The 21830-nt window shown below is 41.6% G+C and overlaps 1 protein-coding gene and 1 long non-coding RNA gene across 11 annotated transcripts in view; one reads left to right on the forward strand and one right to left on the reverse strand.

The window, feature by feature from the left end:
• Window positions 1-111: 111 nt before the first annotated feature.
• Window positions 112-11802, reverse strand: LOC127381572 (uncharacterized). 4 transcript variants are annotated; one of them, XR_007888752.1, is made up of 5 exons: window positions 11098-11213; window positions 6842-6966; window positions 4383-4447; window positions 3391-3565; window positions 112-685 (listed from the first exon to the last, which is right to left on the reverse strand). It is a non-coding gene; the product is annotated as an uncharacterized LOC127381572 (long non-coding RNA). The 4 variants fall into 4 exon arrangements; XR_007888751.1 differs by lacking the exon at window positions 4383-4447; XR_007888753.1 differs by lacking the exons at window positions 4383-4447; window positions 6842-6966; window positions 11098-11213 and adding an exon at window positions 11752-11802.
• Window positions 11803-11909: 107 nt separating this feature from the next.
• Window positions 11910-21830, forward strand: part of GREB1L (GREB1 like retinoic acid receptor coactivator) — a 144006-nt gene continuing 134085 nt past the window's right edge. For all 7 annotated transcript variants that reach the window (XM_051609713.1, XM_051609714.1, XM_051609716.1 and 4 more), the window contains exon 1: window positions 11910-12053. The gene's annotated coding sequence lies outside the window, so the exon portion shown is untranslated. The remainder of the gene's footprint in view (window positions 12054-21830) is intronic.

A 21830-nucleotide genomic window follows, 5' to 3' on the forward strand; every position in this document is an offset into this window, starting at 1 on the left:
CGGGGAAGGGCTGGCAGCCAGGAGAGGGCTGCTGCTGTACAGAACCCCAGACGTGCAAGGAGGCTACAAAGGTAAAGAACAGCAGAAATACAGACAATAACGGCTCTAAAATTATAGGAACAAAGGCGTTTTAATAACATATTAGTTGCTATATAGGATTGGTAAAAGTGCTGTCAGTGATGCAGGCAGGTGAGAAGCTTCAACCAACATAACTGTGTTCTTGTTAGGAAACACTTCAAAGGGCTTTTTTAAGACTCTCTCAGGTTTGACGCAAGGTTTCCTGGGATTTCTGCCTGGGCACAGTGTAAAGCATAAGGTGGGCAGGGGTTGGCAGTGGACTTCAGGAGTTTCAATAAATACCTCAGTTCTGCATTTGGGGGAAAAAAGCAAGCAGTGTCAACTGATGGGTTTACAGAATGTAGATTTTGCTGAGATAATCTGGTACCTTTTTCAGAAGAGTAAGAGCTTAATTCATAAAGACAGTTATGAAGACAGCTATAAAGCATGAGGCTTTAGTTTTGCACACTCTTTGATCATGACGTTATCACAGATATACCAGGTGGTTCAAAATGCAGTGGTTAACTCCATTTTTAGTTTCAACTCTAGGCAATGAACCATTGTTCAGTAGCGGTGTTAAGTAGTCACACTCCACCTGGATTGTCTCCTGGCCATTTTCCATTTTCATCTGTGATACAGAAGAAAACATAAACGCGTTGTATTGCAACAGACATGAAGACCAGAGGAACAGAAACAAAACTAGGTCACTGATGTAATCAGTTGGTAAACAGAAAGCAAGCATATAATATTTTTCTTTATCACAGGTAAACATGAAGCTATCTACCTAAGAATGGAGAATGAAAGTTACAGTCTTAAGATGGGAAACTATACTTTAAATCAGTGGGCTCTGGAAAGGACTCAGAAAAGAGTGGCACAGCAGCTGAACAAATACTCCCATTGGAAGGAAACCTAAAGGGGTAATGTAATCCATCTAGGTGTACAGGCAGGGGAGTCTTGAGTCAGGCTAAGAAAGTTACGGTATTTGGGGATCTGGCACTGATCTTGCCCTTATGCTGAAATGCTGGGTCTAGTTCTTCTAGTCTCAGCTCAGGGATGATGTTGCCACATGAGTGGGCAAAAGGTCAGTGTCATTTTGCCATGTTAGAACCAGACATGAGAAGGAGCTCCTCATGCTCCAGGGGCTTCACTTATAGACAAAAGGGTGAGTGGAATGATACAATTTGTGAAAACAGAGCTTTTTATATCTAAATATTGATTTCTGATAGTTATCAGGAATTCCTTTCCTTGAACTGAAACCATTCAATATAACTGAATTTTTCTCATAGATGGAAGTACCTTTGAGGTCAAGGTTTTATGCTTCTCCCCTGTGGCTGGGAACAAAATAATGTCCCCTAGCAGAGTTATCAACTATGCTATAGTTATCTACATAGTTATACTTCCTGAGGATAAATGTGAGACCATTTCTTTTACCAGACTTCTGAAAATACCAGACTAAATGACTTGAGTTTTCCCACTTTGAGAAAGACAATTTGCACTTTTTGGAAAGCAGGTGCAAAAAAAGGAAGGGCTTAACATGTACATGGGTTGTGCAAATAGCTCTCAATGCTAGTTATATTACCTTCCATTAACTCAGAGCTCTTGCTCAGTTCACTACAGGGGCTCAATTCAAGCATCTTGGAAGCAAAATCTGGCAAGAGGAAGGATTGATGCTTTTTCCAAGGGTTTCTTCAACCTCAAGCACCCCTCCCTCTGCTCTCATATTTTGTTGTTGAACTACCTTTCCACAGAACAGCTAACATAAATGCTTACATGTGTCCCTGCATGCAGGTTTATGTGTGTGGAAGCTAACTGCATCTTTATACCTCACCACTGTATTATTTTATATTTTTTTTGCTAGCTACAGCAGCACAGCTTACATTACTGGGAAGTTAAAAGTACCTAAAAATGTCCATTCCTTTTTACTGAGCCTGTATGCAGTTGCTTACTGATGACAGAAAAAAAGAGACTGCTGGAGAGCATCTGCTCCAGCCCCCTGCTCAGAACAGGGCCAAGTTAGCACATGCTGCTCTGGGTCTTTTCCAGTCAAGTTGTTAATATGCCCAAGAATGGAGATTTCTCTGTCCCTCTGGGCAACCAGTGCTTGAAAGGCTTTTTTTTTTCCTAATGTTGTGGTGGAATTTAACTTCCTGCTCTCCGATAGGCAAGTGCCAGCTGGTGTTTACAGGAGAAGGCAGTATGCTTAATGGTGATGCTATGAAGGACAAACTTTTTTGCAGGGAGGTGGTATTTGCATTCTTCAGTGTGCTTTTGGTCTGACTGGTTGCTCAGCAACTCATCTCCAGTGAAACCAGGTAAGATTTGAGTAGCAACATTGTTCTCCCAGCCAGCAGGCAGTTAAATGACCAGATAGTTGACCAAAGTGTTTGATTAAGTCAAAGTAGACTGTGTTTCGACCAGTACTTTAATGATCATTGTGTTTGCCTGTCTCCACTTCATGTCCATCTTCACATGCCAGTTTTAAGGATTTCTTGTGCCCTCTCCAATAGCATATCTTGGAGGATTTTATAAACCATTCCTAGTATCTGTCTGCTTTCAGCTCTGCCTTGCCAATAGCACTGGACTGCTTCCTCAAGTCTTCCACTCACAAGTGATACGCTTTTCCTCCTACCCTCAACTTCATTTGGAATTGAAAAGTTCAAAGTCTTGTGATTTCAAAGTTTACTTTTTTATAATGTTCAAGTTCTTGGTGCTGATGATCACAGCAGATGTAGATCAGACCCAAGCACCAAGATGTCTGGCAACACTAAAAGCTCCCACAACTGCTGGAGCCACCACACAGCACGAACACATTTACTCTCAGGTGATCTCTTGAAGAGGTTGCTGCTAAGCCAAACAGCAGTATGCCTTATTTTAATTTTGGGATGCCAAAACACAAGAGGAATAATTTCAACTACAAAATATTACATAAACCTGAATTTACCTGGAAGGAAAATCTTTCTTCAAGGGCTAAGGGAACACAAAACAAAACAGAAAGCAAAGGAGTGTAGAGATACCAAACATGTAGCATTACTGATCTGAAAACTCTAGTGCTCTGGAAGCAGAAATCCAGCTTATGTGGTCTAATATTTTACATCAAGTTCATAGACTGCTAAGTGTCATGAGCAAACACAGTAAGAGACTTGGCTGCTTTTTGTTACTTCAGATGAACAAAAAACTCTTGTAAACAAACTAGTAAACCCAGAGGGATTTGTATTGCATAGCCTGGACCTATCCTTTCTCTGGAGCTGCTGGGACATGGACCATTCACTACAAGAAACATGTAATAATGGAAATTAATAGAGATTAGTTATTTTTATGTTAAAAATAACCTACAGCATAAATGAGTCCAGTGTTTTCTAGCCCTCGGGATTTTCTTCCTCTTATTGGCTGACTGGACAGCAGCTGGTTTTGGAACTGTTCCTAACCAGCAGGGAAGCAGGCAGGTTTCCTTCTCTCCTGACAACAATCACAATCCTGTCTGCTCAGCTGGCAGGAGGTACTGAGAAACCTGTAAAAAAAAAACCCCAAGATGTAAATAAAACATGACCTGAAACCTCATGTTGCAGTCATGAGGATCCAGCCCCGTCCAAGCTGTGACTAGGGGCTATATTCTGGCTCTTGCGGGTTGCAAGGTGAAGTGATGCAGGGGGTTAGTGCAGCAGCAGCTTTCCCTGCTGACCAACCCAAGTCCAAATCCCAGTGCAGACTGCTTTCAAAACACAAGTAGGGACCCTCCACTGATTCCCCTTCATTGATGCCACTGGAAGACTCACAGAAATGCAAAAGCTGTTCAGCAAGTTGCTAGGAAATATAACTTGCTGCACATTTGGTAGTACCATGTGCTTGAGAGATGAGAATATAGAGAAAGAGAACTAATTATATTAATCTTGACAAAACATCCTATTTTCTTGACCCCCAGGTGAATGCAACTCAGTATTAAAACCGTTAGCTTTACAAAACATTAATCTCCCAGAAAAGTTACACAGAGAGAAAGAAAAATAAGAGGGGTAGTTAGACAAAAATATTTGTACTCAATACATTACAACTCATACGCAGATTTATTTTTGCAAGGAGATTTGCAGGTATATGGATACAGCAGCACTTGCTTTTTCTTTTCTTTGAGAACTAAGAGAAATAGCTGGGAGATGAGCTGCTAAAATATTGAGTCTGCGTGCCTGCGGAGTGAAGGTTAAGACAGCTCCATGCCAAGATAGAAGCTGCCCAAGAAAGGCGTGGTGGCTATTAGACATGTTTCTGAAGCCCTGGGAAACCTTCACTGTGGAAAAGCCAGCTGGCAGGTCACACCCCATGCAGCACACACCTACCTTTCTTTCTGTGTTTCAAGAGAGCCGAGTCAAGCTGTCTCTGCATTCACCTACATCTGTAAACTCTTTTGGAGAAAATGGAGAATTTATAAATATGAGAGTAGACAGCTGTGTATGCTCAGAGCCACCAGAAGACTAAGAGAGAGATCTACTGTTGACAGCACTTAAGCCAGTTAAGATAGAGTGAATGGTGGACTAACTTCACTTAGCAGCTAAGCTTTTCACAGGGATGAAGTCCGGTCTACCATGATGTGTATGGACCTGGTAGGAAACTGGGAGGGGAGTGACTGTTAGTTCTGGCAGCTACACAAGCCTGGGAAATTTACTATAAGCTGCTTTAAGTAGGAATTTTGCCTGTGTAAAGTGAACAGCGACAAAACCAAGAATAGTTAGGGCTTGTGCAGTCTTACCCACCTCACCTCAAAAATATTTTCCATCTGTAAAAACCCCAAAAACTCAAACATATCTGTGACTTTCTGGCAAAAACAAAACAAAGTCACAAACCAAGATGAAAGTTTGATACCCTAGACAGATAAACCTCCATAGATTCTAGGCAGCAAAAAATGTAAAGCATTTTTTTAAACACTAAAAATGTCTTGCACTACAAACATTACACTAAGGCCACAGGTACTGTAATTGTGAGATGTCTGTTTTTCACCTTTAAAATGCCCAGTTTCCATGGACTGATTCCAGTATAGATTCAGGGCCATTTTCTCTGGTATTAACATTCTTGTTGGTTCATGAGCAACACCACTTATAACTATTTAAGAAAAAGGCATCAAAAATAAAGATGCAAGTGAACTCACTGCCATTTGCCAGCTGGGTTCAGAATAAATATCTCAACAAACATCAGCCAGCACTGACATATTGATGCTGATGAAATACACTGCTCTTACTGGTAACAGCTACGAGAACATTGCAAATTTGGAATTTTAAAAAAACTTTACCATTGAGCTTCATTCATTAAACAATGCCAGTTCCATTAAAAAAAAAAAGTCTTTGTAAGCTCTGAATTTAATTGCTTTTATGAAACTGCTGATCGTCCTTTTCCTATGTATGACTAACAAGCCAGGGGACTCAAAATGGGGTTTTGTTGAACATGTCAAATGGGGAACAGCGGAGGGAATTTTTTGAAAACCCTGTGGTAAGTGATTGAGTGATCACAAGGAGGGGGACTGCCTTCACCCAGTACTGGTTGTGAATAGGTGTGCAGTCTGATCTAGGTCTCCAAGCTCCTTCAAAAGTCAATAAGGAAAACGAGGGGAGAGGGGTTGCCTTATGAACACCTTATGAAGATGTTCATTTAAGAACAGGATAAAACTGCCTGCCCAAGCTGCCAAGTTGTTTTCATTGTCTATAAATAAAAATACATAGGAGCTCAAGTTTTAGACAGCTTTAAGTTAGGCAAAACTACCTCCTCTGTACGTAAGTCCTATTTAAAAGTATTATTTCACTCTAGGCTATAAAATAGTTTGATTAGATTATGTGTTTGGCAGTGAAGATATCATTTAGGAGTAATGGATCAAAGTGTCAGTGGTGTCTCTTGAGGATGCAATGCAGGGGATGGTGAAAGAGCCAGATTATAGCTGAGTATTTCATAGAATAGTCAGTACTACACATACTTCTCCATTTTGTTGAGGTTGTTTTTCATACGGTCTTGCACTTTGGAAACATTTCAATAGAAGGTCCTATTCCTTTTTATAGCACATAATTATCTAAGTAGCCATGGCAGCACTCCTTTTTTCATAGTATCTCCTGATGAGCAGAAGACTAACCTATATCTAGATATCCCAGGGGAAAAAAAAATGTTTAAGTCCTCAGATCTGTGGTCCTCATGAATGTCCTAGCCACGCTTTCAAAGATACATGGGAATTCTTTATAATGTAGTTAAAGTGAACAAATCCAACTACAATCAGAATACTCTTCTTGAATAATTTAAAGCAATCAGTTACCATGCTTTAAATTTTCCTTTAAAAAATGGAGTGTTGCTAACATTTTGTATAGTAAAACATCAGAACCTATCTTCCCATTGAAAGAGGTCAAAATGGATTGTGCTAATTCCATTATGTATAAAAACTAGTCTCAATCATAATATCTGAATTCACATCATATGATTCATTTCAATCAGCCAGTCTGAAGTGATGCACACGTTAGTTACTAAAAAGGATTCTACTGAAAGATTAGTGAATTCTGAAAATGAATTCTGAAATAAAAATTTATACAAGTGGAAACCCCATTATCTAGAGGCTCAGCTTTGGCAAATGCTAGCTTACAGAGCTTTCCTTAACGCAGAACTTATTTTTCACAGTAGCTCTGATAGTACTAAAAAGGGGTAGTCCTTTTGCACTGCCTTACCTGAAACAAAACTGAATTAGAAAATTATTTAAAAGAAACAGTGTTAGAGCCTCTCTCATGCAGCACAGTTACTCAGGTGCCACAACTTCTTGTTCAGAGAATACCTTTGATTTAGGCAATGCAACACGTTTTCCCTTTTGCTGGCACACAGCCTGCTGTTAAGGGCATGCTTCTTGGCAAAGGAAATGGCATCCTCCTGGGTCTTGCATGACAGGGTACAGCTGCCAACCTGTAAGCAAGAGCTGACATTGCAATACCAAGTATTTTATAGAAAGATCGAAAAAACCCTGAGAATCTGGTTATAGTTTCTACAGTCAGGGTGACCAAGATTCTAGTGATTAGCTCCAGGACTTTTATACAACTGTTTCTTTTTATGGAATGATTATATCATAACAGTGGTCATTCTGCAAACTCCAATCAAAATCAAGAAGGAATAGAAAGTATTTGTGTTCCACTAACTATGTGCTACTGCTGAGCTTCCAGTAAAGCCTGCTGATTAGTTGCCCAATTTCTACTGAGTGAATACTAGAAAGATAAAGCCAGTTATGTTCTTACTAGTTGTAAGAAACACTCTGCCTTTTTCATCTAACTGTGCAATTCATTGTTTTTTTGTAGGACGTGTGCTGAATATTAATGCTGAAAACACGGATGCCAAAATATGTATTTTAAGAACATTTAAATAAAAGATCTAAAAAAGCTTACATCCAGTGACATCAGAATTACAGCAGTGTCTGAGCATCAGAAGATATGAGTTCAGTTCCTAGCTCTGCTCTCAGGGGGTCTGCATTAAAAACTTTTAATTGTGCATATTTCTGCTCCCCACCTGCAGCACTGCTTCCTGTTCCGTCCTATCCACCTGTTCCATCCATTTAGAAAAAAAAAACACCAAACAACTTATTTAGGGAATAGCTCTTAAGTATTTGGGTAGCAGAATTTCATAGATGCCTCAGTGTTAAAGAGACCAAATACAACTTTACAGTATGACAACTAGGGAAAGAGTAATTCACATCACAATAAAAAAGGGATAAAGGTATAATGAATCACAAAAGACCATTTGTGATTTATGCAGAAATGTGGAAGTTACTTAGAAGACTCATAACGGAATTACCCACCAGGATGGTGGGATTTGCTCTAGCCCCAGCAAAGGAAGACAAAGTGAAGTTTATAGTCAGCTTTTAACAATGGTAAGATCAGGTCTGTGGAATTCAGACACTTCATTAAGGCAAAATGTAATGTTTCATTGGTTGGATCAATTATAACATTCATACTAATGTTTCTAGGATAGAAATGACTCGTTTTAGTGTGTATGAAATGGATAGTTTACAAATAACAAGAAATTAAAGCAGAGAGTTCCCTTGTGTGGCTATTTATTTATTTATGTTTTTTGAAACCTTATTTCTGAGGTTGGATCCATCGAGTTATCTGTGAATATTTAAAAGTAACTAGAACGACAAAAATGTAAAGACAAGCTCTAGTTCAGAGAATTACCTCTCAGATGAAATTATGACCTTCGCTTTCAGGGAAAAAAAACAACTTGAAGTCTGTTGGGAAGTTTGCTCTCATGGCAAGGAAGGGTGGAACTGTCAGTTCCTACAATCAGCAGTATTTAAGCATGATATTCAAAAGTATCTCATTTCTATTGCTTTTAAAACCAGAAAATATGAAGAAAGGCAAGAGATACTTAAAGACAGGGGAAAATGCAATCCATTAGGGAGGCTCAGTTCTGAAGGATACCTATCAACCCCTGTAGTTCCTCTGGGGGCCCATTAACCTTTGCACAAACTAGTGTCATATTATGCTCTTACACAGCCCTTTATAACAGAAGATAGAATAGGTGATGGTATCTTGCCTTGTGGCTATGAAAATGGCCAAAACTCAACCCATGAATGACAATTTTGTTCTATGTTTCCTAGTCAGGGACCAGAAAATACTGCTTGCTAAACCAGGTGCTTTTTTGATGCTGCCTCTTTACTTCAGTATTAACTGACCTTGCTTCCCGAAGCAAACCTCTAATTGCTGTGTGACTGCATGTCTGCTGTCAATAATTCCTAATGATTGACTCCAATTGCTCACTGCTTGAAGCTGCACTTTCTTGTTCCCTCAAACATCCTGTTGTTCACGATGCCTCTATGTTCCCCAAACTGTGTGGTCTCTCCTTAATTTCACTCCAGCAGCTGCTTTGGCATTCTGTGTCTTCTGTTTCAGATACATGAGCAGCGCTGCACGTTTGTGTTGTGAGTATCATGGCTTCAAACCCTGAAAGACTTTTATGTTCCAAAATATTCTTGTTACAGATTTTATCCTGCCATCTGATGTGCAATATGGCCCACAGATGGTACAGATGAAACCACTCTAGAAGCTGTAAATGTTGATAATCAAAATATAAAGTTGGAAAAAAAGATATAATGAATGTTTCTTCCTTTTCAAAAAAGCAAACAAAAAATAAATCCAAATAAGAAAAGAGTTACTGCATTAAAGCTGTCAGGGTAATTCTCACTCATTCAGTAGATGGCTGTAGGTAAAGAGTTTGAAATGTCAAGGGAAATCTACACTGCTATTACTGGAATCAATTTAGATATAATTAAGTAATCTAAGTTAGAATGATCGTACTCTATAGCAGGAGTTTTAAAGGCATCTTGATATGCTTTTGAATCTCTCATTAACTTCTAACAGTAATAATAAAGTCACTGTATAAATCTCTCCAGGGTCATATGATGACATTATCTCAAGGGACTGATAGTGATACTGCTAAATTCCATTATATTTTGCAGAGTATCAACAACCTAGTTGACATATACAACATTCAAGCAGATATATTAGAATGGCAGCCTGAACTCTTTTGCAGCTATTTTCCAGAAAATTAAGTGTTCAACTTAGAAAAGACAAAGAGTCACATCTTTAGGATTTGACCTTAAAGCCTGATCTGACTCAACAAAGTCTCTTAAATTCTGCTTCAGCTAATATTTTTAGCTATCTATTGTTAAGAGTCATATTATTAGCAACTTTATAAATACCCAGATACCAAGATAGTTAAGATGATGGATGTAGCATGTCTTCAGGTAATCCATAGGTGAAGCTCAGCTCTAAGCAATTCAGGTATGTGAATAGTTCTATCAAAGGCAATTGATTTTCAGCTACTGAAATTAAAAAATACGTAATCACAGAATCAAAGTAGCCAATGAAAAAACTAGTAGCAAAGCTTTGTTTGGGAGAAACCTTTTATTTTTTTCCTTTGTGAACAACTGTGACATAAGAATATACGTAAGGAAGTTCTGGAGCCAAAGTACTACAACGAAGTGTCGAAGAAATTGATAGGAAACCAACTTCTTTTGGTATTTGCTACCAAATGAATTGGTAACAAAAAAGCAAAAATCCAGAAATACAAATTCATATGGATGCATAAAAGGCAGTGATATATATATTTTGTATATATGTGCTGCATAATCTCAGATGGCTTGCAGATTCTTTCTTGGCAAGTTTGCTATGAAGACTGCATAACCATATGCCCCAACCTTTGATCTCTAACTTATCTACACAGATATAAACACCCATTACTACACTTTCACGTCCCATTAAATGAAATTAAGTGCAAATCAGCATGCCATAAAACAGCATTGCTCAAATTAAACGAAACCAGAACAAATAGTGAAAACCTCCTATCAGAAAGAGAGTGATGACTGCAGAAGAAGGCTATTTTTGTGGACTGTTCAAAACCATTAATGTTCAACACACCTCTGTTTCTCACTTCTGCACCGAGCAGCATTAATGTAGTGCCACACTGTTGCTGTGCCATCTCGACTTTATCCAAGAGGTAGGGGCAGATTTTTCCCTTCCACTTTTTGGTGGAAAGGCTTATTGGTGGTACTGAGAACTCTCACTGGGATGCTAGAACTTACTATTTTCACCAGCAAACACAAAAGAAAGGGATGTAAGAAAAATACTGGACATCTTTTTCTCAATGTCATACAGCAGCAGGTTCCTGTCAAAAAAACCCAAACACTACTACCACTTTTCTGTTGCTGCTCTCACTTTTCTTTCAGCTACTGAGGTGGAAAGATAAGGCACTGCGTAAGACTGAGCTCTGTTATGGTCACAAGAGAAGATAAAGGCTTTTTGAAAGGCTCTCAAGAAAGATGCCCTGTGAAAAGTGAAAGAGAGGAGATGGCTCATATGGCAGCTTAATCAATCAAAGGAAAAAGGAAGAAAATGCAGAATCATTTTTCCCCCGCTCAATACCCTCAGGGCACCCTGCTGTATCTCTAGCCTCCTTCCCAAGCTCATGCTACCTCCGACCTTCATCTTTACATACACTAAGAATCCAAAAACTCCGCTTCCCCACGCAGCCTCGGCCCCCACTTACAGCTTCGAATGTTCCAGATCCTTCTGCTTCCATCCCCTCGTGTCTAACCTGCCTCGGCTTGAGCCCCGTGCGGTTACATCTCTGACACGACGACGTGCCCGGCGCCCGTCTCTCTCTCGCCCGTCTGTCTCTCGCCCGTCTCTCTCTCGCCCGTCTCTCTCTCGCCCGTCTCTCTCTCGCCCGTCTCTCTCTCGCCCGTCTCTCGCCGGTCTCAAGCAGGCGAGCCCCTCCGGCTCCCCGATTAGCTCCGTTGCTCGCTAAACCCGAAACAGACACGAGGGGACCCCTCCGCAGGGCAGTGCAGGTGCCCCCCCCAGTGCCATCTTCTGCCTGCCCCGGCCACCGAGCCACGCTGGGTTTCTGGCAGGATTTCGACGCTTCCCAGCTCCCTCCTCGGCTCCATCCTTTCCCACCCCGGCGGGAAGCACCCCAGCTCGCTCTCTCCCCACCTCGGCCGCCATGTCCCGGGCCTCACCGCCCTCCGCCTGCTTCCTCCAGGAACCCGCACCCGCCCCAGCGCCCGCACCCATCCCCTCAGCCCCCGACACGGCGCGGCCGGGTTCGGGGTCCCTCCCCAGCCCTGCCGTTCGGGGGCCCGGCCCGGGAGCGGGAGGCCGTCTCTCAGCCCCGCCGATCCGCCGGACACCCCCTCACCTGAGCCCAGCTCTCCCGCTGCCCTGTCCCGCCGCCCCCCCGGCCCCGCTCCCTCCCGGCTGTCAGAGCCGGAGGGGCGGCACCTGCGGGCCCGCCCCCTTCTCCTCCCCTCGCCTCCCCTCCCCTCCTCCCGCCGGAGAGCGAGAGAGGGACCGAGACCCGGAGGGAGGCGGCGGCACCGCCGGGTGTGAAGGGACGGAGGGCGGAAACTACAATACGAACAGGCAGACACAAATAGATTAAAAAGCGAGGAAAGGGTGGAAGGAGAGCTCTTCCAACTTCTTCTCTCTCTGCCCGGCGAGGTAAGGGAGCGACGCGGGGCGCGGGGGGTTTGACTTCTGCCTCTGGTCGGTTCCTGAGGAGGGCACACGGGGGGCGAGGGGCGGCTGGCTGCGCTCGCTGTCAGTCCCGCCGCGGAGCTGCCCTTGGCGCGGCGGGCTGCGGCCGTGCCACGGCAGGGCTGCCGGTGCCCGCCGCCGGGTGGGCTCCGGCCCTTTGTTACTGCGCCGGTGGTACCGGCGAGGTGGAAGTGACACGGGTCCGACGGGGCGAGGCGGGGGCGGGAGAGCCTTGGCCGGGCGGCTAAGGCAGCAAAGCCGTCCCTGCGAGCGGGCGGGCGGCAAAGCCCCGAGGCGCGGGGGTGCGGGGGGTGCAGGTGGTTCTGCCGGAGGGCGGGCGGCCCCGGCCCCGCGCTGCCATGCGGGCGGCTGCCGGCAGGGGGCTCGGCCGCCTCGCCCTCCGCACCCGCGGGCGGCTTCGCCTGGCGGGGAGCGCGCAAGGGGGTGGGCGGCCCGGGGGGGGTGTTCGGAGGGCATTTCTAGACGTGTGCGGGCCGGTTTTGAGGGAGGGGAGGAGAGGACGCGGCGTCTCCTCCCCGGGGAGCGCTTATCCCTGTCCCCGGGAGGCGCGGCAGCCTGGCGGGCCGGAGCGGTCGCGCCGAGGGCGGGCTGGCGTGGCCGGCTCTGTCAGCGGCCGCCCGTGGGTGCTTCCCGCCACGGCGGTGACAGCCGGTCGGCGGGACTTCGTGCTCGCTGTCGGGAAGCGAAGGCAGAGGGGCAGAAGCGGCTCCGGAGGACCGAGCGCGGGTGGCAGGTTCAGGAAGGGGCTTTTCCCCGGCCCGCGGCAGCCGCGAGGGACCGGCGGGATCGGGCCCTTCCCCTGCCTCTCCTGAGGTCTCCGAAGGGTGAGAATTGCGTTTAAATCATAGGATTCCGGCCAACCCAGAGGGTGGGCCAAGGTGTCCTCTTGGTTTAGGCCACAAACCTGCAGATATTTTAGCCACACTCTGGCATTTAAGAGTTATCGGTGGTCAGATGTGTTTGAGGTGCAGGGAACTTTTTAAGTTACCTGGTGGAAAAATATATTCCATGTCTACTGCTTGTCAGTATGTTTGCCTTAAATACCCTGAAGGTGTGACGTTTTTTACCTAATTTTGTTTGGCTTTCTTTGGATTGGTGACTCTTAAAACTTTTTTCATTGAAAGATATTTTAAGTATTACGTTTCATAGTCTTACTTTGTTGACAACTTTTACAAAGAGCTCTTTAAAAGATTGCGGTAAAAGGCTGCTGAAAAACAAAGCGCTGTCCTTTATTTCCTGACTTTAGGAATAACAAGCATCATGTTGTGTTACAGTCATCCCTGTATAGAGCTTGAGAGTGAAGCATGTAGGTGCCTATTTCAGCTGCAGATACCTGTCCTCTCAGAGGTTACATATGTAACTGTAAAAGCTTTCTGCTCTGTTAAATACTGTCATGAACACTAATGTATGGGTTTTTAAAGGGGCCTGGGATATGTCCTCTAAAGAAAAACAAGGGTGGGCCTCCTACTGATTGAAAAGCGTATTAGATAAGCATTACTGGGATTTAAAGAAAAAAACCTAATCTTTTTACAAATATTAAACCTTATCCTGAAGAATTTGCTTGTGAGTAGGACAAAAGCATTTTTGGAGCTGGTGGATTAACTTTTTTTATACCTCTTTGCAAAGGAATAAGGGTTGTGTGAGGATTCCCAAAGCTGTGGAGAAATGTTTCTTTATTTCTCATTTTAACACTTGTGGATTTCAAACATATGCTCAAGTATTTCCAACAAAATGCTCCAGAAAATAAATGAATAATGTTCACTGTATGCCTAGTATTTTGGTCTGAACTCTCAAGGTTTAATTAGACATCTGTTAATACAGCTAACAAATACAGTGTATATTTTTGTTTATTACTGGTAGTGTTTGTGCGAGACAAATTTTTGGCTAAGGTGTTTAACAGAAAATAATTAAGTTATAAAAAACAATATGTATGTACCAGGTATTTTTATTAGTTTTGGGTTTGGCTGTAGATAATGTAATAATCAGAAACAGTGATTATTTTTTTGGTAAGGCAGTTTTTTAAGCACAGGATGTAATACGAAGGGAAATAAGGAATAATAGACAACCTGACTGCTGAGCTTTTTTACTGGGTTAATTAAAATATATGAAGTTTCTTAAGATCTCATGAGGACATCACGGATGAAAGGAGGGGTGGTCTGACTGTGTGAAAAGTTTGTCTAGAATTCAAAAAAGCACATTTGATTCAGGGTCTTCTTAAACATGTAACTATTGACACTGATATTTGACAGTTCAACAAGTCATATTCAAAGTATTTTGCAGATACAAGGAAGAAGTGAAATTTGGCAGTGTAATTTAGGACACTCTAATTAGTTGCTATGAAATATAGCTAGTTAGGTTATTTGTTTAAAGGGAAATATGGAAGAATCTTTGTACTGTGAAGCTTATCGTATGCTCGACTGTTAATTGGCTGTTAAGCTAAACTCTGTGGGATGTCAAAAATATATTCTAGAAAATCTTAGTAATTATAGCTAAAAAAGAAAAAAAGAGGCTTGAATGAATTTCTCTATAATTTTCAGTGTTTCCTGGAAATTTTAAGTGGGCATAGAACTGTAAGGATTGTACTTCCAGCTGTGTAACCTTTTGTAATATCTTTCATATTAAGCATCTTAGAGAGGTTTTTAAAAGCCCTTTTACGCTTTGTATCATGCTGTACCATATGTTTTGTATTTAATTCTTTGAATGACCACTGAAGTGCAGCCAACTTGGGGTGAATGTGGCAACTGTTAACTAGTGCTTAGCAACAGTGCACAATAATCAAGACGGGAAGTGAAGAAGAATACCATGTCTAATTGAAACTACAGGGGGCATTTAGGTAGGTAGGATGTAATTAACAAAACCTGGAGCTTGGACATGATATTAAGGCATCACATCTTTACTCTTGTCAAATGGACTGCAAAGTCATTAGTGGAAAAAAGCATTTTAGCTTTTTGGTTTTATACCTTGGATGGATAGCCTCTGTGAGACATATGTGTGTAGCCTGTTCTTGTGTAATGGTTTCTCACACGTCATGCAGAAGGCACATTTTCCTTTGCGTCTAAAATGGAATCATGAAAAGGAGGACTGTTGAGAAGACTGACAAATGAAGGAGTAATAAGCCTTGACATTTTGACAGTGATGTCTTTCAGAGAATTAGTCTTGTGAACTAGTGCTCATTAGATATAGTAAGTGATTAAGGTATCTCTAATATTCTGAAACAGATTACATTTGCATTCATAAAACAACACTACATTTTTACAATTAATGTGTTGTTACTGTCTCTTAAAAATCACTGACTTACCCTCAAATCCTGTCTTGTCATGGCATTCCTTAAAGTGTTGTGAAAAGTGTTGCTTGTAAGATTATTTGTTCAATATGCATTTGCCAATACTTGCCTAGTAGTTTCATTTAAAAAAAAAATTCCAAACCTGACAATTTTGTTTCATTCTGTATTCTACATGGAGATATATTAATGAGTCAATTTTACGTTGTGTGTATCCCAAACACATCTCGTTTCTAAGAACTCTGGAAATACCCTCATATAATATGGACAGAGCTAGTAAATGAATTTTCAGTGAGTCATTACAGAGGCTCATTTGCCACTCTGAGCATGGCTAGTATAGCTCCTGGCGATGGATTTGAACTTGCAGGTAGGTAGTGAATATGACCTCATAATAATGTTGTAAAGGTGCTTATGGTGGTGAACAACCTAGCAGCATTAGGCTCTTAATATTATATCAGAATAACAAATGTTTTTATAATCCAGTAGAAAAACTGCAGAATATCTGATGGGGAAACACGTGGATTTCAAAAATTGTCACTGTTCACAACAGCTACAGCCAAATTTTGTACCCTGAGGTGGTTAGCTTGGAAGTATCAAATAGGAGTATAGAGTTGCTTAGAGAAAGGGTGCCAAAATGTAATAATTTTGTTTTGAGTGACTTCTGATGCCATGACAGCTGATTCCTGTTGTCCTACTATGTCACACAGTAATGCTGCAGTTTCTGTGAAATTCTTTTATGACATAGGGAGGCCACAGAGGATTGTTAAAATGGCTATTTTCATTGAAGTGTATTTAATGTAGTTTACAGTGAGTTAACATTTTAAGTTTCATTTTAAGTTCCCCTCTACTCCACTCTCATGAGACCCCACCTGGAGTACTGTGTCCAGTTCTGGAACCCCCAACACAAGAACAACATGGAGATGTTGGAGCAGCTCCAGAGGAGGTCCACAAAGATGATCCAAGGGCTGGAGCACCTCTTTAATGAAGACAGGCTAAGAGAGTTGGGGTTTTTCAGCCTGGAGAGGAGAAGGCTCTGGCCTCCCAGTACCTGAAGGGGCCTACAGGAAAGCTGGGGAGGGGCTGTTTTCAAGGCTGTGTAGTGACAGGACAAGGAGTAATGGATCAAAACTGTAAGAGGAGAGATTTAGTTTAGACATTAGGAGGAAATTCTTCACTGTGAGGGTGGTGAGACACTGGCACAGGTTGCCCAGGGAAGCTGTGGAAGCCCCCTCCCTGGAAGTGTTCAAGGCCAGGTTGGATGGGGCTCTCAGCAACCTGATCTAGTGGGAGGTGTCCTTGCCCATGCAGGGTGGTTGGAACTAGGTGATCCTGAAGGTCCCTTCCAGCCTAAACCATTCTGTGAATCTATGGCACTTCAGGGGTTTAACGAAAAACCCCCATATACCTAATCTGAAGATCTTGCAGCATGTATTGTCAAATGCTTTGGTTAATTTGCATTTAATAAATGTTTAATTTTTTTATTTGCAGTCATACTACAGTAACTAATAAAATGCTCATAACAAATGAAAGATTGGAAGAACTGTATGTTGTGACATAAAATGGCCAGAAAAGTAAGATGGTAAAGAACAGACTCAGTCAGTATAAGATCTGATTAAAATGTTAAATTGATATTCTCCATGTAATGTTTTAGGGAGATTATTTTGAGGTAGTTTTTCAAACTGATGGAGCTATGAACAGCAAAATAGTGTGGGCAGACTTAAGATACTGTTACTTAAGAGATTACCAGACATCTGTTGTAGTGATTCCATGAACAAGCCCAGAGTGACTAGTTTTATAGAATGCTGTGCAAAGATCCTCCTGTTGTCTCTCCTGTCTCCATCATAGCTTGTAATTAGCTCTTTTCAAGAGCACTTTGAGGCAAGTGAAGAAGTTAGTTACTGTATGTAACTATAGTCTGAAATGCACTCTGTTTTGGGGTTGTTGGTTTTTTTTGTTTGTGTGTGTGTTTTGTTTTTTTCTTTTTAAAATGAAAATGCATCTGTGCATCTCACCATAAGGAATAGGACTTCCCTGGAATCTACAGTGTGAAGTTGTTAAGATTAGATGGATGGCTGACTTTTAAACTGATACATCTAGGGTGGCAAATGCAATTGAACGTTTTGCTAGTACCTCTGTCTCTTTGCATTGAATTCTTACTCCGCAGCACTGATTCCCCTGTTGAATGGAGTGTACCACCAAAACTTCAGAGAAATCAGTAGCCTTCTTTGGAAGAAAGTTTAGGCTGCTGTTTTTCTCTAGACCCATACAGCATTTAAATTTGGCTTCACAGAGAAGTATTAGTGTGCTTATGAAATGTTTCCCTCTAACGTTTTACATATTTGAGAGATACTAGGCTTCCCATTCCCTTTCTCTTATAATGCTGCCTCCCACTTTGAAACTTGCTTTCTTGTAGACTCTTGGGTCCCTAGACATAAGGAAGCCTAAGGAGACCTTTTCTGGGGACTGGATAGTAAACTTTTGCTTTTAATTAGGTGGATTTCTGCCCCTGCCCCCTCCTTAACTACAGCTGTCTTTTAAAAGATAGAGATGGTTCACATGCAATTTTAATGCCAGTGCTCAGTGAGACTGTATACTCTAAATTGTGTGTTCCCTTCCTGGTTTTGTTATCAGTTGGGAGTAATTAGTAGAGTGTTTGGAAATTGCTGCATGCCTGATCCTCCGCAATCCTCCTAGTAAAGAGGAAATGACCACATTTAAAAAACTGGAATGTGGCATAATACCTTGGCTTGGTGATATCTGAGCTCTTTGGAGTTTCCTCCATCAAACTCACTTCAGGGAGCTCCTGTGGGGAGGAAGAGCAGTTGTCAGGAGCTGAGTTCACCTGCTTCTGATGCTGGAAGAAATTTGGGCAACTGCCTCTTTACACTGGGAGTCACTGGTGAAAGAGGGACATCTGCAGCACAGTTTTTATAAGCATTTCTGTTGCCTACCCATGTTACTGTTGTCTCAGGGTGAGAAGCGTATGTGGCAAAACCTTGTCTTGAATTAAGTCAGTCAGTTTGGGTTTTGCAGATAGCCACGAGCTCCACCCCCTGTCCTGAGCCTTGTGGCCCTCCACTGCTTGTCTGGTACTTTGTCACTATTAGTTCTTGGTGATAAGGTCTTGTTTGTAATACAGTGTCTCATAGTGTATGATTGCATCTCAGTCCTGCCATTCAGGAGATCATGCCATTTACTTTTACTGCTTTTTTTCCTGCTTCACTGACTGTCTCTCTGTGGCTTGTCTTGAAGCTCCCAAATTCTGTGTTCCTTTAGAGCTGTTGGTAGCTTTATTCTTCTGTCCTTTCATGCTTTCAGTCCATTTTAAGAACAGCTGCTTCATAAGCTAAGTTTAATATTGTAATTTCCTTAAACCACTTACATAGAATCAAATTCTTAGTGAACTAGGTGATTCCTTTGAGGAGATGGGGAATTAGGTCTTGATTTTTACAGCTACAATACCCTTCACTGCATCAAGAAAAGGAAAACTATTTCCTGCCAATCATGTTGTATGTCACATTTCAGAACATGGTGGTTTCCTAGTCTTGTGGAAAATGGTTTCAGAAATAAATGTGTATAAATGAAATGTTAAGACATAGTTGTTGTTACTCTTTCTAATCTTAATCTCTTAGAGGGAAAATTTTGGCTGTGACAACACTTGCCTAACTCCACCTGATTTCTTACTGATCAGTCCAAGATCCCAGAGGAGCAATTTTGAAGAAAACCTAAGGGAGGGAAAGGGCAAAAACATTCAAAACTACTTTAGCGCTTTGGATAGAGGCACACAATACTGGTGGGGTATGTAAAAGCAGAAGTTGAGAGTAAAAAAAAATACGCATTTCCTTACAGTCCCAATTGCAGCAGTTTTAGCAAATTTTGAAGATTAGCTCTTGCCAATTATTATTATTATTTTTTTTTATTAGGACAGTTAGCTCTCAGTTTCCAAGCCTCTTGAGGAGTAGGAAGATGACTTGCCTGCCAGATTGTTATTTCACCTTCTTCCTCCGGGTCAGAATCATTATTTTAGCAGATGTGGGAGGCAAGCTGGATTTCAAGGGCATCAAAATTAACACGTTAGCTGTCACAGGCTTTGTGTCAAGAGCTATGGAATCATTCCTAATATAACAGCAGGGCATCTAAACATGCAGGATTTTTTTGTTTTGTAGCATTAATTTAGTAATAGCCTTCTTTCTTACTATGTGTCTGAGAACGTATTTATTTGGTGCTGCATGGAAAATGCTTAGTAGAGAGAGTTGCCTTCTCCAGAAGTCCTCTAAGCTGTAGACTTGACAAACTAGGGAGGATATTCTGTGCATGTACACACACATATATAGATGAAAGAGAAAAGGACATGAATTTGAAATGCTGGGGTATAATATAATGATTCAGTGTCTCAATGGGTCAAATGATTCTTTAATAAGTGCTTGGCTGAGATGGCCTATGCTGCTCTAAACTAGTAACATTCTGTTCACAGTTTGCCTTTATATATGTATATGACTAGACTAGCAGTTCTTAGTGTGTAGATGTCCCACTAGTAATGTTATTCAAAACAGTATGCCTCAGAAGCTCTTAAAAAAAAGCTGCCACCAAAAAACCACTTTAGTTTTGAAGAGCAGATGTGACCTTGTGGCAGAAAAGCCTGAGAACGGGGAAAAAAAAAAAAGAGCATTCTTCTGGCTTGTCTCAGCTATCATAATGACCAGTGTTTGCTTGCTGACTGTCCAGCATGGTTGTTTTATTGAGAGATGCCTTGTGCCTGAAGGCTGTGCAGATGGATGCTCAATTTTAATCTGCATCACAGCTGGCTGGCTTTCTGTTTGGCCTGGCTTTGGGGTGGTTCCAGTTGTGCAGTGCATTTGGTGTAGAAAGAGGGAGGCTGTGCTTTTGATAGGGGTTAAGCACTCCCCTACACAGTGCAGTGTAGGTTTTCAGCTCCATTTGCTGTTGTTGTAGTAAATCCATTTCTGATTATGTGCTAAGGCCAGACAGATTAACTGCCGAGTTGAACTGCGTGTGTGTTGCCAGAGTTCCTTCTGCTGAAAATGGCAAATTTATGTAACCTGTAGGTTCAGAACAGTTGAAAATCCATCCTAGTATTGTTTCTTTGATGTCTGTTTAAAATGAAAAGAAAGAAAAAAAAGATTTGCTTTCGATCTCAATGTTTAAAGGATGCTGTCCCATCAGTGTAATAAATAAGAATTGGATCTGGGACTTACTTTCAGTAAAATACAGTATTCTTCCAGATGCTTTTTAATTGAATTGCTCTGTGAAAATAGGCTCAACTTTGAATTCAGTAACATGCAGTTCAGGGTCTTAGGGCTGAAAAAGACAGAGGAATGCAACAGATGCTGCAGAGTTTTGATACTTCTGATGTCTGATGATACTGATACCTCTAAGCTTGTGTTCTCTATTCTGATTAACTATATAAACAAGTACAGCATGAATCTCAGTGTATAACCTTGACACATGAATGGATCTTTGCTTAGTATTTCTTCAGTAGTTTGTCCAAATTGCAAAAATGGTGTATTGGGAAACATAAAAAGTATTTGCACTGATGAAACATTTAATTTTATTTGATAAATACTGTATTTTGTGCCTCAGATGCTTTATTTTTAAGAAATGGGCCTTCAATTCTTGTTTCATTGTCGTCTAGCTGAGAATTACTGAGAACCCTACATTTTAACATTGACAGGTTCATGAGTCAATACTATTGATGCGTATCTGTCATGAACCAAAATACATCAGAACAGTGTTTTATTTTCACAGCATTTCCAATGTGGCCCTGCCTCGAGTGTGAGATTGGACTGGCTGACCTTCAGAGGTCCTTTCCAACCCAAATTAATCTGTGATTCTGTTGTTTGTTGTAAAGTAGGGTAGTACAAAATCCATAAAACTAGACAATATGATGTATTGGTTAAGATACAGCTTTCTGAAACAATTCATCTGGCCTTAGGGCTTTGCAAACATATTCAAGGAATAGGCTACTGGCAGACTGGACTGTTTTGATAACCGGCTTTCCATTGTCTTCTTTCTGGCCGTTTTTCTGCTGTGTGCTAGATGTGCTTTCTGTATGTCATCAGAAGTACATGCTGATTGCATATCCAGTCACACACATCAATGGAGAGACACAGTGAGTTCTGTTACTGGTAGCTGTCTGCAGGTCTTGCCATGTTACTGGAAGGCAGCCCAGAAATGTTCTAGTGACTGAGACATTGCTGGGCATATATTAATATTAAGACTGCAAAGCTTGTGTGAGAACATAAGACCAAAATGAAAGATTGAGCATCAGAAGGTAATGTTACCTGGTGGATTGACTCTGATGCATTGTCTAAAATCAGTTTTTCTAGATTAATGCTCATAACCAAACATAAAATAAGCTATTAATTTCAGACCTTTTCAGGGCTAAAAGTAAGCATGCATAAAAAGGAGATATTTGTTAT

This window comes from Apus apus, chromosome 2, assembly GCF_020740795.1.
Source record: "Apus apus isolate bApuApu2 chromosome 2, bApuApu2.pri.cur, whole genome shotgun sequence".
Taxonomy (NCBI): domain Eukaryota; kingdom Metazoa; phylum Chordata; class Aves; order Apodiformes; family Apodidae; genus Apus; species Apus apus.